This window comes from Eptatretus burgeri, chromosome 3 (genome assembly GCF_056783735.1).
Source record: "Eptatretus burgeri isolate ZD-2024b chromosome 3, Ebu_testis_v1, whole genome shotgun sequence".
Classification (NCBI taxonomy): Eukaryota; Metazoa; Chordata; class Myxini; order Myxiniformes; family Myxinidae; genus Eptatretus; species Eptatretus burgeri.
This window is the reverse complement of record NC_140963.1, coordinates 124,703-146,860: the sequence shown is the minus strand read 5'-3', so window position 1 is coordinate 146,860 and position 22,158 is coordinate 124,703.

Sequence of the window (22,158 nt, the reverse complement as noted above, 5' to 3'; positions counted from 1 at the left end):
CACTGGAATTACGTATTGTTTATAGTGTGGTCTTGTGAGAGTGCATGATCAAACCAAGGTTGAGGGTCAAAATGGTATTTTCCTGCATCAAAATTTCTTTGTATCATATTACTTTGTTACTTTTCATGGTAATTTTTCACTCACCTGGACTTTCATCCTGTGAGCTTATGTGATCGAGCAGTGTTCGTAGGTGAGCGAGTGAGTCAATCAGTCAGTCAGTCCATAAACACTTTACTCATTATCGCTTCAAATGTCAAAGATTTCCTCTTTAAGCATTTGTAATTGGTGCTGCCAGCCCAAAGTGGGAATGAATAAAGACATTGTTCCTCACTCATAAAATATTATTTCAACTTCAGTAAAATGCTGCAGTTCAGAGGATTCCATTGTAAACATGATTATCCATGTATTCTGTTACATTTGCTTTCGGTAAAACATACATCTGCCTTCAGGTGATATTGATTTGTGATATTGATTTGTCATTTAAAATATTTGTGATATTGATTTCCCAAAATAGGAGACTGATTTTCTCTTCTTCTTCTTCTTCTTCTTCTTCTTCTTCTTCTTCTTCTTCTTCTTCTTCTTCTTCTTCTTCTTCTTCTTCTTCTTCTTCTTCTTCTTCTTCTTCTTCTTCTTCTTCTTCTTCTTCTTCTTCTTCTTCTTCTTCTTCTTCTTCTTCTTCTCCTTCTCCTTCTCCTTCTCCTTCTCCTTCTCCTTCTCCTTCTCCTTCTCCTTCTCCTTCTCCTTCTCCTTCTCCTTCTCCTTCTCCTTCTCCTTCTCCTTCTCTTTCTCCTTCTCCTTCTCCTCCTCCTCCTCCTCCTCCTCCTCCTCCTCCTCCTCCTCCTCCTCCTCCTCCTCCTCCTCCTCCTCCTCCTCCTTCTCCTCCTTCTCCTCCTTCTCCTCCTCCTCCTCCTCCTCCTCCTCCTCCTCCTCCTCCTCCTCCTCCTCCTCCTCCTCTCCCGTTAGGGGTCGCCACAGCGGATCAACCGTCTCCATTTCCCTCTATCCTCCACATCTTCCATTGACACTCCAACCACCCGCATGTCCGCCCTCACCGCATCCATGAACCTCTTCTTTGGCCTTCCTCTTCTCCTCCTGCCTGGCGGCTCCATCTTCAACATCCTTCTCCCGATATACTCCGTTTCCCTCCTGTGCACATGTCCAAACCATCTCAATCTTGCCTCTCTCACTTTTTCTCCAAACCGTCCTACCTGCGCTGTCCCTCTAATATACTCATTTCTTATCCTATCCATCCTCATCACTCCCAACGAAAATCGCAGCATCTTTAACTCTGCCACCTCCAGCTCCGCTTCCTGTCTTATTGTTAGTGCCACCGCCTCCAAACCATACAACATAGCTGGTCTCACTACCGTCTTATATACTTTCCCCTTCACTCTTGCAGCTACCCTTCTGTCGCAAATCACTCCTGCAACTCTTCTCCACCCACTCCATCCTGCCTGCACTCTCTTTTTCACTTCTCTCCCACACTCTCCGTTACTTTGGACAGTAGATCCCAAGTATTTAAACCAATCCACCTTCCCCACCTCAACTCCTTCCAACCGCACCATACCACCACCCTCCCTCTCATTTACGCACATGTACTCCGTCTTACTCCTACTGACTATCATTCCCCTTCTCTCCAGTGCGTACCTCCACCTCTCAAGGCTCGCTTCAGCCTGCTCCCTACTCTCCCTACAGATCATGATGTCATCCGCGAACATCATAGTCCATGGAGACTCCAGTCTGATCTCGTCCGTTAACCTGTCCATCACCATTGCAAACAGAAAAGGGCTCAGAGTCGATCCTTGGTGCAATCCCACTTTAACCTTAAACCGGTCCGTCATTCCGACCGCACACCTCACCGCTGTCACACTGTCCTCATACATATCCTGCACGATCCTCACATACTTCTCCACCACTCCCGACTTCCTCATACAATACCACAACTCCTCTCTTGGCACCCTATCATAAGCTTTCTCTAAATCCACAAACACACAATGTAACTCTTTATGGCCTTCCCTATACTTCTCCATCAACATTCTCAAAGCAAACATCGCATCAGTGGTGCTTTTCCCTGGCATAAACCCATATTGCTGCTCACAGATCGTCACCTCTCCTCTCAACCGAGCTTCCACGACTCTTTCCCACAACTTCATTGTGTGGCTTAACAACTTTATCCCTCTGTAATTTCCACAGCTCTGCACATCACCCTTATTCTTGAAAATCGGAACCAGTACACTTAATCTCCACTCCTCCGGCATCCTCTCACTTTCCAAGACTTTATTAAACAATCTGGTTAACAACCCCACTGCCATCTCTCCTAAGCACTTCCATGCCTCCACTGGTATACCATCTGGGCCAACCGCCTTTCCACTTTTCATCTTCTTCATAGCAGTCCTCACTTCATCCTTACTGATCCACCCCACTTCCAGATTCACTATCTCCACCTCTTCCAACCTTCTCTCTCTCTCATTTTCTTCATTCATCAGCTCCTCAAAGTACTCCATCTACCTTCTCAACACACTCTCCTCGCTCGTCAGCACATTCCCATTTGCGTCCTTTATCACCCTAACCTGCAGCACATCCTTCCCAGCTCGGTCCCTCTGCCTTGCCAATCGGTATAAATCCTTTCCCCTTCTTTTGTATCCAACTTCTCATACAGCTCGTCACGTGCCTTTTCCTTGGCCTTTGCCACCTCTCTTTTTGCCTTTCGACGCCACTCCTTGTACTCCTGCCTACTTTCTTCATCTCTCTGACTATCCCACTTCTTTTTCGCCAACTCCTTCTTCCTTATACTTTCCTGTACTTCCTCATTCCACCACCAAGTCTCCTTATCTTCCTTCCTCTGTCCAGATGTCACACCAAGTACCTTCCTAGCTATCTTCCTCACAACTTCTGCTGTCGTTGCCCAATAATCCCACCCATCTTTACCACCATCCAACGCCTGTCTCACCTCCTCCCTAAATTTCACGCTTCAGTCTTCCTCCTTCAGCTTCCACCATCTGGTCCTTGGTTCAGCCCTCACTCTCTTCCTCAACCTCACCTCTAAAGTCATCCTACAGACCACCAATCGATGCTGTCGAGCTACACTCTCCCCTGCCACAACCTTACAGTCACTAATCTCTTTCAGGTTGCATCTCCTACTTAAGATGTAATCCACCTGTGTGCACTTTCCTCCACTCTTGTATGTCACCCTGTGTTCCTCCTTCTTCTTGAAATACGTATTTACCACTGCCATTTCCATTCTTTTTGCAAACTCTACCACCATTTGCCCTTCCACATTTCTCTTGTTGAGACCGTACTCCCCTCCCCCTCCCATACAAGCAAATGTAAAATTGAGACTGACTCAAGCCCCAAAAGCCGAAAATAGGAGACTGATTTCCTCCCCCTTCCATACAAGCAAATGTAAAATTGAGACTGATTCCCTTCCCTCCCAGACAAGCAAATGTAAAATAGGAGACTGATTTTCTCCCCCTCCCATACAAGCAAATTTAAATTGAGACTGACTCAAGCCCCAAAAGCCCAAAATAGGAGACTCATTTTTTCCCCCTCCCATACAAGCAAATGTAGAATTGAGACTTACTGATTAAAACACTTCTTTCCTTTCATATTTTCATTCCAGTCAAAGAGCAAACCAACGAATATTTGTACATGTTCTACTTTGGTGCCCAACTGTGTCTGCGGACGTCCTCCTGCAGTTGGGTTACTTCTTATTAGGAGGTTGGTGGCAGGATTTGCACTCCGGCCACCATAAAACCCTTCATTCCGCAAAACACAAAAATGCAAAGAAATCTGAAAACCCACTCTGTGGGAGTACCTTCTGTGCAGCTTCCCTTTGCAGGGCAGTTCACCGGATGACGGGATTGGGGCAAAGCCTTAGGGACCCCCAATCTTTGATGATAGGAGGGAAACCACGGGGTAACATCCCCGGGTCAGATTGCGGGAGAGTGTGTCTGAGTGGTGCTGAGGTGTCGTCCACCAGACGGTGGGCTCCTTGGGTTAACCTGAGGCGGTCCCTTCGGGTGGGTGCCTGGAATGTCCTATCCCTAAGAGAGGATGATCGTTACATCGTTATTGCAGCACTCTCTGAGGTTCGGAGACCGGATTGTGGTGAGATCATGGTGGGTGGTTACACCTACAATTGGTCTGGTCGTTCTGATGGTTACTGTTGTGGAATTTATTTCTTTCCATTTTATGTTCTTACTTTTAGTAAACCGTTTTAGCCGAGTCGATGTAAATCCTGTTACTCAAATGAAAGCCACAATTAATTCACTGTCCACAACGTGAAAGTACATTACATCAGAGAGTTTTATTTTAACTTGGTACCACGGAGTACAACTCACTGAGATGGTATACATCCACAATGATTGCACTAAAACAGATTATATTTTCTTGTATTTTTATGCTTTCAATGGGAGAGTGGAGGGGGCTGATAAGCCTCAGGCAAAGAACTCCAAGATGCAATACATGTCTTGTAGGTGAAAAGCGAATGATGTAATCATGGCAAAAGTTGGTGTTATCAACCAGGTCACTTTGTTCCATATCAAGACATTCCTTGTATCAACATTTAGGTCAAAAGACTCTTGGCTTAAGGGAAGCATCACTGACATCCAATTTGACTTACAGCATAAAAATTAAATTTATAAAACGCCAGCAGAATTAAAATTGAGAGTACATTAATATAATTATTTTCTCCCACAATTCCCCCCTTTATCATCATTAGGAAAATTTGAATAATTACATTACACATGATCACCATACCCCGTTCCTGGAGGAGAAAAGATATCCGTTACACAAGTTCAATCAACAATGGCAGCGAGTGCTCATAACAGGAGAATGCTGGATAACGACCATTTCAATAGTGTCCCAGCCAGGTGGGTGAGTGTGTTTCCATTTAATTAATGGCCTGTTCATCAGCATGTGTCACACATTGAAAAGACATGCTACCTGTAGTCAGAAGATAAACAGGTCAGGGTGTAGATAGAGCACCCAAAGGGAAACGCAGTCGAAGCACTCCTTGAGCTGAAGAGAAGGTAGATCTTGGCAGGTACGAGCTCGGGCCCGACACTGGGTTGAAGGAAACGAAAAGGACTCGAGAGGTGACCCAGAGTTCCAGCCCCAGCAGAGTTTGGGCCTCGTAGCAGCAGTTTGTGCAATCAGGTTTGATTCACCAAGTGAGCTATGCATGTTGGATGCAGCCACGATGGCTGCATGAGCCCCACCCGCCCATTGAACACATGTTGCAGATGACTCGCCTTGTGGACCTTCAGGGCCTTCATTGTGCATTGAAGCAACCATGGCAAGTTCACGATGTATCTGCAGAGCAGCAGTTTGTGAGCGTGGCTGAGGAAATTCCTCCACGCTTGCCTGGCCTGCCTTACATCACAGAACGGCGATGTTAGGACTTGCCCAACCTTCAGTGAGTTTTTCTTTTTTTCCACCACCTTTCTCATCTTATCTCCTCAGGAAGGGGGTAGTTTCATGATCACGTGTTGAATGCCCAATCACCCAAATCTGGGTTCCCCCATCGTCCAATCTTTCAGTGGAAGTTCTTCCAAAGCTTCACGAGATGAAATCGTACATTGCATGGTTCAACTGCTCTCAACACTCCGAAACAAACAAAATCAAGGTTAAGCATCGATTAAACATGCCAATCAATAAACGTCATGGGCTCATGTATTTCAACAAGACTGACAAAGGTTCTTGCAGAAGCATTCAACTTGCATTATATGTCATATCAATATTTTCTCCCTTTCCTTGTTATTTCCCTAAACGACATGCTAAAATATCCAGAAATCTCAGTTGTATGTATACTCAAATCATTCATCTCATTTGCTATTTCCTATGTAGAAAGGGCAACAGTCTTTATCAAGGTTCCAATTTGCAATCAATAATTCTTTTCACCAAAAATATTCCATCATCTGTGCAATAATTATGAAAGTTAGCTAGTTCTTTCAGGTACCGAATCCAAAGCGATTCGATTTTGCACAGTTACCATTTTAACATTCATATCTGCTGAACAATTCACGGTTTCATTTACAAGTAGTTCCAGAGCAACTGCCATTACTTATTTATTTATTTCCAGCTAAATTAGCACTTCCGTATTGATGAAAATGATCAAGTCAGTGTTAGAAATACCTCAACTTACTCAAGTAAACGTACAATAAGTACCACTTAATCAAAATCATGCACCTGTCTAATTAATCAGAAGACAGATAACAAAGGTAATATTTGAATTGGCTTGTAGCATCATTGCACTCTTTTCAATAATATAATTCTTTTATTCTGACCGATTTAACATTTATTTCATATCACATGGTCATGTCTTCTGTACTCCGCATAATTCTTGTTTATCCTTTAATTTGTCTTTCTACAAATTGTAGAGGCATTTTATTTAAATTACAGTCAGGTCAGTACCGGCTCCTAATTAGTGAGAGCAATACAGTTACAATACATGGTACAATTCCGAATTCCATTTAATTGATTTCATGATTACTCTTGGTCTCGCCATTCTTTCAGTCATCCTGCATTATGTTTATGTAAATACCATGCTGTTTTTCCTCATAACTTGATTTTTCCTTGCAGTTTAACTTATGATTCCTAATATGTAATGTTTACCAATCTGTCGATCAATTTAATAACGCAGACCCTCTTTCAATATTATGTAAGTACCTTAACTTAATATATTATTATCTTGATTCTATTTTCAGTAACTTTTCTCTTTCCTCAATTAACAGAGTAACAAGGTCCATCGGTACAAAGGACTCTCAATTTGTAATCTCAAAACAAAAGTTTATATCAATTATAACTGAACTAAACATCATGGATCGTTCTCAATGAGTTCTTTAGTTCCCCAATTTTTTTTTTTTAATGAGTTTAGTCTGAAAGTCACTAACACAGTTACCGCACACAACTCCAATTAATTGCTTACTGTTCCCCATGTTTATGCATGTGACAACAAACCCAGTGCATGCAAACATTATCATGAGTATCACTTGTTGTTGCCATTGACCATAAGATTATCCCCATCACTACCATTACAGGTCAAAAACAAAACAGTGTGCAAAACACACCTGTGTGCTAGGTTATTATAATTCACAAAATAGATTCCCAAAATAATTCAAAGCTTAGTTGCACATTCTTACATTAATTCACAGGAGTAATTAAACAAGAGTAGCATGGCTATCATTGTCGTCACAGAGTGATTCTTTTGGAAGTCTTTTTCGGGCTCTGCAAACCCCCCATGATGAGAGTTCCACGCCATTTTTGTGTGCATGGCGTCATTTGAGTTGCCGAGCTGCAGATCAAACTTTGGCTGCAGAGTGTCCATTTTGGAAACAAGAACTTTGATAACACTGTTACAAAATTTCTCCAAACAGTCCTAACAATACCAAATGCTATCGTTGTTTAATTAACTTGATGAGCCTCCATTTCTTTCATGGTAAATGGAAGTGAAATATCTCAGAAAAATAATGTTTAACCAATCTCTATCATCACTTTACAGAATTCCATCAACATTTAAATCTCTGATATTGTCCATCTTGTCCATTTCTCTCTCACCAAAACAGAAACATGCTGCAATATATCCAGCACACATACATGAGCCATCTAATCACATCCTCTGACCTTCTCAATATGAATCCATTCCTTTATCAAAACAAATAAATACAGTTTAAACCTCTGTTTTAAACAGGTGACAAAAATTGTCAAATCATTTGTCAAATTTGTCATCAGGCGAATATCATTTAAATTGCAGCTCAAAACACTCAAATGAAAGCCACAATTAATTCACTGTCCACAACGTGAAAGTACATTACATCAGAGAGTTTTATTTTAACTTGGTATCAAGGAGTACAACCCACTGAGAACCCACTCACAGCATAAAAATTAAATTTAATAAACACCAGCAACAATTAAAATTGAGAGTCCATTAATATAATTATTTTCTCCCACATTACCATTCCCAAGGAGTTGCTGTAGCTGTGCCCAATAAGCTGACTCCAATGATAATTGAGGTAACACCCATCAACGAGCGTATTATGAGACAAAGGATTCGTCACTCCTTGGGTGTCGTTTCCCTGATCTCTGAATATGCTCTGACTGAGGTGAGTGATCTCACCGTGAAGGACGCATTATATGGTGTGCTCGAGTCTGTGGTTGTTCAGTGCCCCAGGCGAGATACTCTTCTCATCTTGGGGGATTTCAATGCATCGACTAGAATTGATAGGGATGGTTGTTAGTCATGTGTTGGTCCCCATGTGTCTGGAACTATGAACCAGAATCGCACCAAGTTCCTTGACTTTGCAAGAAGTCATGGACTTAGGGTCCATGGAGGGTGGCCGGTTAGGTCCATTAGGGTGGACTTAGGGTCCATTAGGGTGGCCGGTTCATGGTTTCAGCGCCCACAAGCTCATCGCTGGACTTGGTATTCCAACGCTGGTGGTGTGGCAAAGGAGATTGACCATGTCCTCGTTGATGGTCGCTGGAGGATGATCCAGAACTGCAGGGTCTTCCGGAGTGCTCAGTTCCTCAATACTGGCCACAGGCTTGTTGTAGCAACTCTGAAGTTGCACCTTAAATCCAGTATAATGGTACTATCCCAGCCTAGGCTGAATGTTGGCAAGCTCAAGGATGAGAGGGTCGCTGAGGAGTTTGCGAACAGGCTGAGTGGAGATTTGAGGAGTCTGGGTGCTTTGGGAGATCCTGAAGAGTTGTGGAGTGCCTTCAAGACCACCATCCTTGATGTTGCTGGTGGATGTCTTGGAACTAACCGAAGGGCAAAGAAGAATTTTCTCTCTCAAGGGACACTGGATACCATTGACCAGAGTCGCAGGGCCAGGCTGAATGGCAGAGGTGAGCTGTTCAGGGAGCTGAGGCGTAAAACGATATGTGCGCTAAGGGTGGACAAGGAGGCCTATGTACGAGGAATTTGTGAGGGGGAAGAGCATCACCTGTGGTCAAGGGATTCTCATCCTGCTTGCAGGGGAATTCACACATTGCGTTCATCCAAGCCCATCCCTTGGTGTACTGCAGTTAGAGCAGAGGGTGGTAGGCTCTTGACAGAGGAGACCGAAGTGAAGGCCCGCTGGGCCGGTTACTTTGAGCAGTTGTACCAGGCTGATCCACCAGCTGTTAAGTTGGATGTCAGGGGTGTTACAATCCCTGTTGCTGACCCTCCAATCAACTTTGGTCCACCTTCGCTTGTAGAAACACATGGTGCGGTGAACCGGTTGAAATTGGGTAAAGCTCCAGGGATCTTTGACAACCATGCTGAACTTCTCAAGGTTGGTGGATATGCTGCACTCATGTCGTTGCATGCAGTTCTGTGCTCTGCTTGGAACACAGGCATCATCCCAACTGACTGGAAGAGGGGCCTTGTTGTCCCTCTCTTGAAAGGGAAGGGTGATCGCCAAGACTGCAACAACTACCGAGGGGTGACGCTGCTCTCAGTGCCGGGCAAGGTCTTTTCTCGGATAATTATTGATAGCATTCGCCACCATCTGCTTGAGCACCAGCATGCAGAGCAGTCAGGCTTTACACCAAAGGTCAACGATTGACCGTTTCCTTGCTCTTCAGGTCCTCACCGAATGCAGACGAGATTTCTGGCAGGGGCTGCTTGCAGCCTATGTTGATCTCTGTGAAGCTTTCCATTCAGTGAATTGCGATGTCCTCTGGAGGATTCTTGGTCTTCGTGGAATGCCACCAAAACTGATCGATGTGATGTCTGAACTCTACTCTGGTACTGAGAGTGCTGTGAGATGTGCTGGTACCAATTCTGACTTATTTCCATTTGTTACTGGAGTTTGTCAGGGGTGTGAACTGGCCCCCACACTTTTCAGGACTTGTATGGACTGGATTATTGGGAGAATGTCGGAGAGATCAAACTGCCGTGCATCGTTTGGCAATGTCAAGATCTCTGACCTTGATTTCGCAGATGATGCAGTCATCTTTGCGGAGACATTAGATATCCTTTTGGGGGCCCTTGAGGTGCTGAATGAGGAGTCGGAGCCACTCGGATTACGTGTTTCCTGGGTCAAAACCAAGATCCAGGCTTTCAATGACATCTTAGTTGCTGCTGCCCTGTCTCTGCCTGTTTGTGGTGAGGATGTTGAGGTCGTGAAGAGATTCACTTCCCTTATCAGTAATATTCATGACTCTGCTGGCTTTGAATCAGAGGTCAATAGACGTCTGGGTCAGGCTGAGGGAGTCATGAATTCACTGGATAATGGGATGTGGCACTGCCGATACCTGTGCAGGAGGACGAAAGTCCGAGTCTTCAGGTCCTTGGTGCTTCCAGTCTTGCTCTATGGATGCGAGACTTGGACTCTGACCAAGGATCTGAGACGGAGACTTAATTCCTTTGGTACCAGGTCTCTTCGGAGAATCCTTGGCTATCGCTGGTCGGACTTTGTGTCCAACGAGTGGTTGCTGAGAGAGACTCAGATGAGATTTGTTACCTGCATAGTCCATGAGCATAATCTGCGGCTGTATGGACATGTGACTCGTTTTCCTGACGCTGATCCTTTTCATCAGATTCTCTCAGCGAGGAAATCTCGTGAGTGGAGGAGGCCAATGGGCCGGCCACGTGCCTCATGGTTGCTGCAGGTTGATCGGAATCTCATGGAGATGGGGATGGGCCAGGCATCTGCCTGGGGGATGGCCAGACGGAGGTCTCTGGAGTACCGGCGGAAAGTGGACGCAGCGACGCACTGCTCTGGCGCATGCTCCCATATAATACCTAACCTGACCTCTACTTTGGGGAATAACTTAATTTTCTTATTACATTCATCAACATCGAGTACATCCACAAAGATTACTTTGGAACTTAGTTCTTGATTGAAGTATTTTTGTTGAGCAGAAATGAAAGGATAAACTTCTCTTTATGCTCTCATTGGACCACCTCCTGAGCCACATACCATTTTGAGATTGTAGTATATTGTTTTTCCATTGTTCAATTGATAACCATCAAAGTTTTCAGTCCATTCAAGGATATTAATTTTTTTTATTTACATTCTCCAACTAATTTGTAATTAAGTTTATCCGCTTGTTTGTTTTATCTACTTTTACCCCGGTTATTTCTTCAATTAGACTTATTTGATATTTCTCACATTCTTTATGTTTCCCATTTAAATACCAAGGCTGATTACATCTCCACTCTTTGGTTTGGTTATTGCTTGATTCTATCATATATAAATCAGTAAAAAGACAGCGGTAGCCTGTTAAAATTCCAAACCCAATATCTTAACACCTATACTTATAACCATAAGGGAGACTATTGATTCCATTCTCTGAAATATTGGTTCACGAGTCAGTAAGAGACTTTCAGTCTAACAGACTAACAGACTCAGAGACTAACAGCTAACCCTAACCCTAACAAATTCGTTATGGGTGTGTGTCTGTCTGTTGGGGAGTCGATCGAGGCGAAAAAAAAAAAAATTCGAAATTTTTTTTTTTAATATACCCTTATTACCAGTATTTCCGTGAATATGTTTGTTGGGTAGTCGATCTAGTCAAAAAAAAATTTTTTCAACAAAAATTTTTTTAGAACTTTGTTCTGCCCTTATTATCAGTTTTTCCGTCGACATGTTTGTGTGTCTGTCCCTCTGTTCTGTCCAGTGCTCCGTTAATACAATGGCGATTTCGATGGAACTTGGTTGGTTGGTTCATACCATGACCGAGTTGTGTGCAAATGAGAACCGTTGCTATGGACGGGACGTTGCCTAGCAACGGGACTTTGAAATTTTTGAAACATCATAAAAAAATTTTTTTTTCGAAAATCAAAAATCGGGCCACAAGCGACTGTGGGCAGTACATTCAGCCATATTGTCAAAATTTTCCAGCCGGATCCTATGAAAACTGTCTGAGAAAGGCCCGGTCACACCTTGACGTTTTAGCCAGCGATGGCAACGTGTTAAAATTTATGTAAAACGCTGGCTTACGTTGAACTTTTGATGTTTTTTTTTAAAGATTCGGACGTATTCATAGCGACTTGGTCTTATGTATAACGCATTGGTAACGGACAAAGAACGTTTCGTTGTGTTATAGATAACTTATACCAACGAATGCTGAACCTGTTGTCGGCCTACACAACCGATGCCCAACGATAGTCTAACTCAGGCATAGCGCGTTGCACGCATCGCCGACGATGTCGTGACGTAGCCTATTAAAAGGCTGATGCACAACGATTCAAATCATAACTGCCGTAGAAATGGAAGGGTCAAAATCGCGGTCACACCTTGGCGATCTTGCCAGCGTATGCCGACGTAACAAAAAGTGTGTCTAAACCGTTGGGGGCACGTCGAATACGGTATGGGTAAGTTTGGTATGCGCGAGTAGAACGCTAAATACGCTATCATACGTCGTAGTAAGTAGAGTACGTCAAGAAATTTTGAACATGTTCAAAATTTTACGACGTACTCGGCGTATGACACACGTTCCGCATGCGATGGGGATAAGTTTTACACACGATATGTGGACGCTTACACACGTCCACAAAGGCTACTTATAAGCTACTCATAAGTCGAAACACGTCGCGGTAATGTCTTTTTTACGCGAAACTTATTTCTAACTTATGTTTGACGTGCTTTGAACCAATTCTTTACGTAGTCCCAACACACATCGACGTATGTAGACGTATTCCAATGACGTCTTCTGGTCGACAAAAAAAAAAAATGAATGTGTTTCTAGCTTACAACTGCCATATAAAGACGTGTTCCCAGCGGTTTTGGGAATTGGTATATAAAAATGGTGTTCATAAAAGGGGAACCCAACAGTGTTTTCGAGTTCCTTTTTGAGTCGATGTCCATGTCAGCAGTAACAGTATCAGTATCAGTATTAGTATTAGTATTAGTATTAGTATTAGTAGTAGTTTGTTCATGTTGGCAGTAGTAGGTGGGTGTGAGGGGGAGGGTGTGGGTTATGATGGATCGTCCTTGCGTCCGCGTGTCCACGGGTAGGTTCATAGGCTGCCACTCAACGATTTAAATGGCTGCATCTCCACTATTGAAAGTAGACGCTTGCGCTCAACAATTGGATTTTTTTTACACTCAACGACTTTTAAACGGTACCACTCAGCTATTTTCATTGTTTACAATGAACGATTTATGAGCCTGGTGTTGGCGCAGTGGTTAGGGCAGCGGCTTGGGATCCAAGAGGTCCTGAGTTCAAGCCCCGTTGAGCCACTGAATTAATACACCAGGGGGTTGACTCAGCCTGTCATCCTTCCGAGGTCGGCAAAATGAGTACCAGTATACTGGGCCGGTGTATACCCCGGTTAAAATAGGTGTACCATATCCCTGTGTCGTAAGAGGCGACCAGGGTTGCGTCAGGAAGGGCATCCGGCGTAAAACATGTGCCAAATCACTATGCGGATCATAATGGATGATCCGCTGTGGCGACCCCTAACGGGAGCAGCCGAAAGAAGAAGAAGAAGAAGACAATGAACGATTTAAATTGCTGTCACTCGCCTTTGTTTTTTTTTTTGTTTTTTTGACGCTGGGGTTTGGAAATTTGAAGCGTTTCTTCTGAACGTGTTAAAACGCTCAAACTCGACTATTTTAAATAGACGCTGCCGATGGACAATTGGAATCATAGCCAAGCTAGACATCGAAGTGTGAACATCCTCGTCATGCCGAAGAAAAGGTTGAAGAATGCTGCAAATAAGTGTCCTGGCCGTGGCCGTGGACGCTGACGCAAGGACGATCCATTATACCGACGTCTTTCAGCCTATGAGTAACTTAAAAGTAACGTCTGTCGACGTGTGGCAACGATCGCGTAACGTGCCAACAACAGGTTAATCATAGGTTAGAAATAAGTTTCGGGTACGCTAAACATTACCTCGGCGTGTCTCAACTTATGATTAACTTACAAGTAGCATGTGTTGACGTCTGTCAACGATCGCAGACCGTGCCTACAACTTGTGGCCAGCGTAGCGGAACGTGTGAGTCATACGCCGGCATACGTCGTGAAATTTCAAGCATGAAAAAATTGAGGACAACCGAAAAGTACAACGTTTAAAGCCAACGTACAACGACGTATGGCAACGTACTACGACGTATGCCAGCGTGCTCTCAATGTTATCAAAACTTACCCATAACGTATTCAACGTGTGCCAGCGTTTTAGAAAAAAAATTCAAAAATCGGCATACGTTGGCTAAAACGTCAAGGTGTGACAGGGCCTGAAGATAGACTTTGAATGAACCCTGGTCAAAAACAACAAAAAAACGAAGTTCGTTATATCTCAGAGACTATGAGTCAGATATACATAAAACTGGTATGGTAGGTTCATGGTATGTCCTCGTTATGTGTGAGAAAGAACCATTGCTATGGACCTCTCCGTTGCCTAGCAACGGCTGAAAAACCTCTAAAGGTGGGGGTATTTTAACGAAAAAACAATCTGCAGCATTAACCCTTGAAGCGAAAATCAATAATTTTATTGTGCTTAATCCTCAGGTCATTCCCCATCGAACGGGCCCATCGCGTCACGTTATTTTGGGTAGGCGACTACCCATGTCCGCTACCGGCTTGTCTGTCTGTCTGTCTGTCCCAAAAATAGCTCCGTGGGTTTTGATCCGATCCTGATAAAATTTGGGTGGAAGGTTTATATCATGATCTAGTTGTGTTTTCCTGAGAATGGGCGTGCTGCGCCCATTATGGGTGGAGCCACGCCCAAAAAGCATGTGTTTTTAGGGGGTAGCCAATTTCAAGTTACATCTTCTCCGAGGGGGTTTGTCGAATCTGGCAGGGGTTTCGGAATTTGGTTAGCCCAATGGCACCTGCATAGCCCCATGGAGCTCTATTTTTCATTTTCTTCCCAAGGTCAAGGTCACAAGGTTACGAAATTCCAAAATGTCAAAAAAATCAATAAATTGGGCATCAAGCTCCGAGGGTTTTCAACTGTTTCGAATGAAAGTTGGTATGCAAGTAGTACTCTTCGAGTACTACAACTTCCTTCGTTTACGTTTTTCCCGATTCCCGCCAGTTTGCCCGTGGCGTCCCCTCGAAGGTCAAAAAATAAAAAAGCGAACCGTGTACATTGCTCGTGAACATGTCTGGGTACCGTTCATTTCTACGTTCGCCGTAGCAATTCGACAAGCCGAAAAAAAACTGGTAACAAAAAAAAAAAATCAACCCATTTGTTTCCGTCCGTCTGGCCACACGTTCGCCTTAGGGCCCCCCTGCGGTCGCCTTGCGGGCACCTTGAGGCTACCTTGCGTCTGCCTTGAAAATTATATGGCCGCCGCAGGGCCCCCTTAAGGTCACCGTGCGACATCAAATCAAAGACTGTACGGCAACCCCACGTTTTCTGTCTCCACAATTTCTAAGACCTAATGCCTAAGTCACATTTGCTCTATGGCGAGGATACGGCGGCTGTACGCCCTCTGAATTGACAGAAACGTGCGGTGGCCGCAGAGTTTCTGAGGTGGCCTCAGGGTGGCCCTTCGCCGTATGGCTATATTTTACAGGCCGTAAGGTCGCCGTGGAATTATAATGCGGAGTTACAACTTTTTTTCATTTCTACGTTTGCCGTAGCAATTAGACAAGCCGAAAAAAAAAAAACTGGTAAAAAAAATTAACCCATTCGTTACCGTCCGTCTGGCCGCACGTTCGCCTTAGGGCCCCCCTGCGGTCGCCTTGGTAGCACCTTGCATCTGCCTTGAAAATTCTATGGCCGCCACAGGAACGCCCTTAGGTCACCGTGCGACATCAAATCAAAGACCGTACAGCAACCCCACGTCTTCGTTCTCCACAATTTATAAATACGCCGTGCAGCTCCCCGAAAAATAAAAACATATGTGACTGCTACATTGTGTGACCATAGAAATACTGCGGCCACCGTATAATTGCTCGTGTCCATAGATTTTGGAGACCCCATGGCCGCCGTGGCAAATGTGACCTCGGCCTAAACAGTTGTAATAATGTTTAAAGTTTATTGTTTCCTTCATTATCTTGCCAAAACGAAGTTTTTGCAAGATATGTTCGTCAGCTTGTATGTTTTTTTTTTGTTTTGTTTTTTTTGTTTGTTTGTTTGTCTGTAATCACGAATAAAAAATTCTGCAGAGCACAGTTATCATTGGAAATTTTTGTAACTTCGCATATCAGAGGCCTATAGAGGTCCCTTTCAGTGCACAAAATTTTGAAGGTCAAGGTCAAAGGTCAAGGTCACTGTCGCAAATCAGGGGAGTCGACGAAACCCTTATTTTTTGAGTAATTTTGATTGGATCGTCTTCAAACTTCATGGGAATATAGTTCATGGTCTGGCGCTCAGCTGATTATTTTTTGGTGGCGATTGGCCTTGACCTTCATATGTGGTTTTTTGTTTTTTTTTTGGTCTGTAATCACGTATAAATCACTCTGCGGAGCACAGTTATCATTGGAAATTTTTGTAACTTCGCACATCAGAGGCCTATAGAGGTCTCTTTCAGTGCACAAAATTTTGAAGGTCAAGGTCAAAGGTCAAGGTCACTTTGTCGCAAATCAGGGAGTCGACGAAACCCTTATTTTTTGAGTAATTTTGATCGGATCATCTTCAAACTTCATAGGAATATAGTTCATGGTCTGGCGCTCAGCTGATTAATTTTTGGTTGACCTTCATATGTTTGTTTTTTTTTGTCTGTAATCACGTATAAATCACTCTGCAGAGCACAGTTATTGGAAATTTTTGTAACTTCGCATATCAGAGGCCTATAGAGGTCCCTTTCAGCGCATAAAATTTTGAAGGTCAAGGTCAAAGGTCAAGGTCACTTTGTCGCAAATCACGGGAGTCGACGAAACCCTTATTTTTTGAGTAATTTTAATCTAATCGTCTCCAAACTTTATGGTAATATAGTTCATGGTCTGGCACTCAGCTGATTAGTTTTTGGTGGCGATTGGCCTTGACCTTCATGGTAAGCGCCTGAGGTCAAACATTTGACCCCAAGGTCAAATTTTCAAGTTTTAGGAACCATATCGTGTAGTACCTCAAATTGAACACGTCGATGAGTGCTTTCTAGATATGTCAAGCTTGAGACATTATGATGTCATTTGGTGACGTTATGAGGCAAACGCATATTTTTCATGGTTACTCTGTAGAACGATTCTCATCGGAATCTCTCGTAGGCAGATATTCCTCAAGGAGTCGCCCCTGGTGGATAGCAGCTCTGTTCACCTCAGTGTGACCTTAAAGAAGTCACACGTGGTCACCTTTTGGCAAGATACGGGTCACCCTGCGGGTGGCATTGGTTTATTATATTTTTCATTAATCCCATTAGCTTCTCATCACACCTTTCAATGTGATTATTATCAATATACGTAAAAGGCATAAGACTTTGATCTCAATCCTATAAATTCACTCATGGCCTTCCCACCCAATTGGTTCATGAGTCAGTAAGTGACCACTATATTCGTTATGGGTGTGTCTGTCTGTCTGTCTGTCCCGAGCATAGCTCTGTGGGTTTTGATCCGATCCTGATAAAATTTGGGTGGGAGGTTTATATTGGTTCACGAGTCAGTAAGTGACCACTATATTCGTTATGGGTGTGGCTGTCTGGCTGTCTGTCTGTCTGTCCCGAGCATAGCTCTATGCGTTTTCACGATGCTCATATGCTCATAGCTCACGAAGCCGATCCGCCATGATGGTGTGCGGAACCGTCCGGGATCGGGGAGGAAATTTGACGGCTGGGGGGGGGGGGGGAGGAAATTTGCGGGTAAAGTTCCTGCATGGGGTTGGTGTCCTGGACCATGAGTTCGTCTAACGCTACATCTCTACCCACCTGCCTCAGCTCGTCTTGGCTTGCCATGTCACGTGTTGGGAAGAGAATCTAAAATGCTTGTAATTTGGGGGATAGGGAGGGGGGGTCGCTCTCTTCACCCAGATCCAAATCAGTGAATTTTGTGGAGACGGAGGGGTATGAATCCCGTTCCTGAACACCAATTTGTGCGGAGCCGGGTATCGGCTGCGAGCACAACTGCTAGGTGGGGCGGTAGGGTCGACTCTACCGAACACCCGGAATCTAGATCGTACCTTTCGGAAAACTCCAAAAGGTACGGGTCCCTTACAGGACCGTGAATCGTCAATCATTCCACTACGTGGTACAGCGTTGTTTGCCCATCTTCAAAATACCTGGAGATCCACGTGGCGAGTTACCGACTATTCACACCCTCGACGGCCCTCGTACGAGTCGAGCCATTAGCGTGCCCGACCCGTGCGCAGCCCGAGCGGATGGTTGCCGAAGTTCCTTGGTCCAAATGTACTTTTACAGCGGCAACAGCCTTTGTAATTCACCAACATGTGCCATGCTAAGCCAATGGAAGAAACACAGAAACGAGCGGATACATTTAACAAATGGGGTATTTATTCACAGTAATCGGGGAAACGAGGGAAGCACGTAAGGGCAGAGTTATCACGACTAATCGAGAATGCAAATTTACACACAAGCACTAAAACAATTCCTACTTAAAGACGGGCCCACACACAGACGCACACCCAAAATAAACGGACCCAAAATGGTCTTTATTATCCCTTCAGCTCGGAGGGAAGAGGAGCTGAGGGACGAGAGAGTAGCAGGCTACCTGGCCGCGCCGCGCGGCTCGACGTCTGCACCTTCCCGGAGCACCAGTCGGCCAAGAAGGAACCAAGGCAGCCAGGCGCAGACCACGCCAGTCACAAGACGAGCCGAGAACCGGAGCACGCCAGCGACGAGATGCCTTTCGCCCAACCTCGAGAGATGCGTTTTGAACGGGCGCGAATTCTTCCTCTCTAAGCTCCAGCAGATCCACCTTTCAACGGGCATGAAATCTTCCTCTCCACGCTCGAGGAGATCCACCCGAATATTTGCTGTCCGTTCCTTTTTATCGCTCTCGGGCGCGGTTCGCTCAGGCGTGGCCTGCTCTCAGTCGCGGTCCAAGCGAACCGCTTCATGACCATATTTGGGAATGGAATTCAGTCCGCTCATCGTGTCCTCTTCTCAGTGGGTGGGACACAACGCATTTCCTTACTTGGCGCGCTGCCAAGTGAACCGGTTTATGACCATATTTGGGAGTGGAATTCCATCCCCAAACGAATTCCGAACACGCCCACATTCCAGCGAGCACGCGTAGAATGCCGGGAGCAGAGGGTTGTCGCTGTGGGAGCAAAGATGGTGTTGTGTTGTAGTTGGAGATGTAGTAGCCGTAGTTTTTGTGAGTGATGTAAAAATCCTAACTATTAAAATAACTCACAGTGCATGTACATTTATTCACCCATTAAACGAGGGGCGGGGACCCTAACTAAAAACACAAACTTACCGATATAACTGTTCTATAGGACCTGTATGTTGAGTGCTCATGGCTTCCAAATTCGTAACAATATTCCTCCTCTGTTTGCCTTCTCTATCATTAAAGGCATATCTATATCACTGATTAATTCCAAATTTTGTTTTGTCATTTTTAGCTCGACTGTTCGAAGAACAGATAAGAGAGCGAGAGCGACACCCCCGGCGTGAGTGTCAGCATGAGCGTAAAAATGTTGAACTTTTTGGTGCAAGTTATTTTTTCTTTCTAATGTTTTTATCTACCACACTCATTTTTATACGCCCGATATACATATCGGGGCATATTATGTGATGTCCGTCTGTCCGTCCGTCCGTCCGTCCGTCCGTCTGTCCGTCTGTCCATCCGTCTGTCCGTCCGTTCCTGTCCGCACTCTAACTCCCAAAGTTTTCAACTTTCACGTTTCATATTTGGTACATAGGTACAGATTGTTGAGACGGTGTATCGCAACATAGGTTCGTCATCTAAAGTGGTTGCCATGGCAACCAGGATGCTGTTTTCCATCCGTTCCTGTCGCACTCTAACTCGCAAAGTTTTCAACTTTCACGTTTCATATTTAGTACAGAGATACAGACTGTGGAGACGGTGAGTCGTGATATACCTTCGTCAACGAACGTGGTTGCCATGGCAACCAGGATGCTGTTTTCCATTCGTTCCTGTCCACACTCTAACTCCCAAAGTTTTCAACTTTCACGTTTCATATTTGGTGCATAGGTACAGACTGTGGAGATGGTGTGTCGCGACATACACTCGTCATCTAAAGTGGTTGCCATGGCAACCAGGATGCTGTTTTCCATCCGTCCCTGTCCACACTCTAACTTCCAAAGTTTTCAACTTTCACATTTCATATTTGGTACATAGGTACAGACTGTGGAGATGGTGTGTCGTGATATATGTTCGTCATCTAAAGTGGTTGCCATGGCAACCAGGATGCTGTTTTCCATCCGTTCCTGTCCGCACTCTAACTCCCAAAATTTTCTCCTTTCACATCTGGTACATAGGTACAGACTGTGGAGATGGTGTGTCGCGACATACGTTCATCATCTAAAGTGGTTGCCATGGCAACCAGGATGCTGTTTTCCATGTGGTAGCACAATTCTGTATATACCTTCTTGTTCGGGCATATATCGTGTTCACTTGCGCTCTTTTTACTGATTACAATATACAAATACATATATTGCTTTAAAATTATTTGGATCAGACTTCACTGCAATACTTTAAAAAAATATTAATTATAAGACGAGTCTTTTGAAAACGATAAATGTATAAACAGGTGTGCATTGGGTGGCTTTGACACCAACTCTGGTTGACATCGCACTCCAACCCCAACCCGGGGCTGTGTAAGTGTGAACGGAGTCTAATCCATAAGAATTTTTTATGATGACAAACTGTTCTCAAAGTTTCAAACACATCAGCCAATAACAATACATCAGTGTTAAGATACAAATCATGATATTCTGCAAGATTCTTTATATTAAACTTCTCCCAAACCTTTTTAGCTTGAGTATAATCTCTATGGGAAATATGAGTTTTATTCAACTTGCCAAAGATACTTTCCCTTGAAGGAAGTTGTGTTTCTTTAAAGTTCTCAAATGAATTCATATAGTCATATGGATATATTCCCTTTTTTGAAAAAAGAGCAATCTCTTCTTGATTTGAGAAATGTGATTTAAGATTCGGTACGTTTTTAATATTTGATGCGAAGTTAGAAAATGGACTTGCCATAAACTTGTATGTTGTCAAGAAATCTGATATGGGTTATGGGGGATGGATGAATTGTTTTCGTGAATGAGATGTATTTTTGATCAGTGTTTGGAATGGCAGAAATATCTCCAGATGTCTTTGAAAGTTCATTTATAAATAGATGTGTGTCATAGTGAGCATTGTTGTGAAGAAAGAAAGGAATAAAGTTTGGGGGCTTGTAATGGGGATTACATTGGGAATGAGGTGGACCTGTATATTTTCAAGTAAGATGACAGTGATCCCTAACCTTGACCTCTCCCTCAATTTTCTCCTCACAAATATGACATATACTCTTCTTTCTAAACTCCGTTTTCTCTCCCTTTGTTAATGGTATTGGTTTATAGGTTTTATACATTATTTCTCTTCGTCCTATACAAGGCATAACAAAAACTTGAGTCAGACAATGCTTTGGTTTGGTTTAAAAGCTTGTTTTAGGGTAATTTGTGCATTTTTGCGAATTTGAAGCAAAAATACTCACTATTTCAATGAAATCACACGTTTTCACTTCAGAATAGTGAAGCAGAACAAAAAGGTAAGTCAGACCATGCTTTTGTTTGGTTTAAAAAGCTTGTTTTATGGTAATTTCAGCATTTTTGCGAATTTGAAGCAAAAATACTCACTATTTCAATGAAATCACACGTTATCACTTCAGAATAGTGATGCAGAACAAAAAGTTGAGTCAGACAATGCTTTTGTTTGGTTTACAAAGCTCGTTTTGGCTAATTTGAGCATTTTTGTGAATTTGAAGCTAAAATGCTCAATATTTCAATGAAATTACACGTTTTTGCTTCAGAATAGTGATGCAGAACAAAAAGTTGAGTTAGACAATGCTTTTGTTTGGTTTAAAAAGCTTGTTTTAGGGTAATTTGAGCATTTTTGTGAATTTGAAGCAAAAATACTGAATATTTCAATGAAATCACACATTTTCGCTTCAGAAGAGTGATGCAGAACAGAGTTGAGTCAGATAATGCTTTTGTTTGGTTTACAAAGCTCGTTTTAGGCTATTTTGAGCATTTTTGTGAATTTGAAGCTAAAATGCTCACTATTTCAATGAAATCACACGTTTTCACTTCAGAATCGTGATGCAGAACAAAAAGTTGAGTCAGACAATGCTTTTGTTTGGTTTAAAAA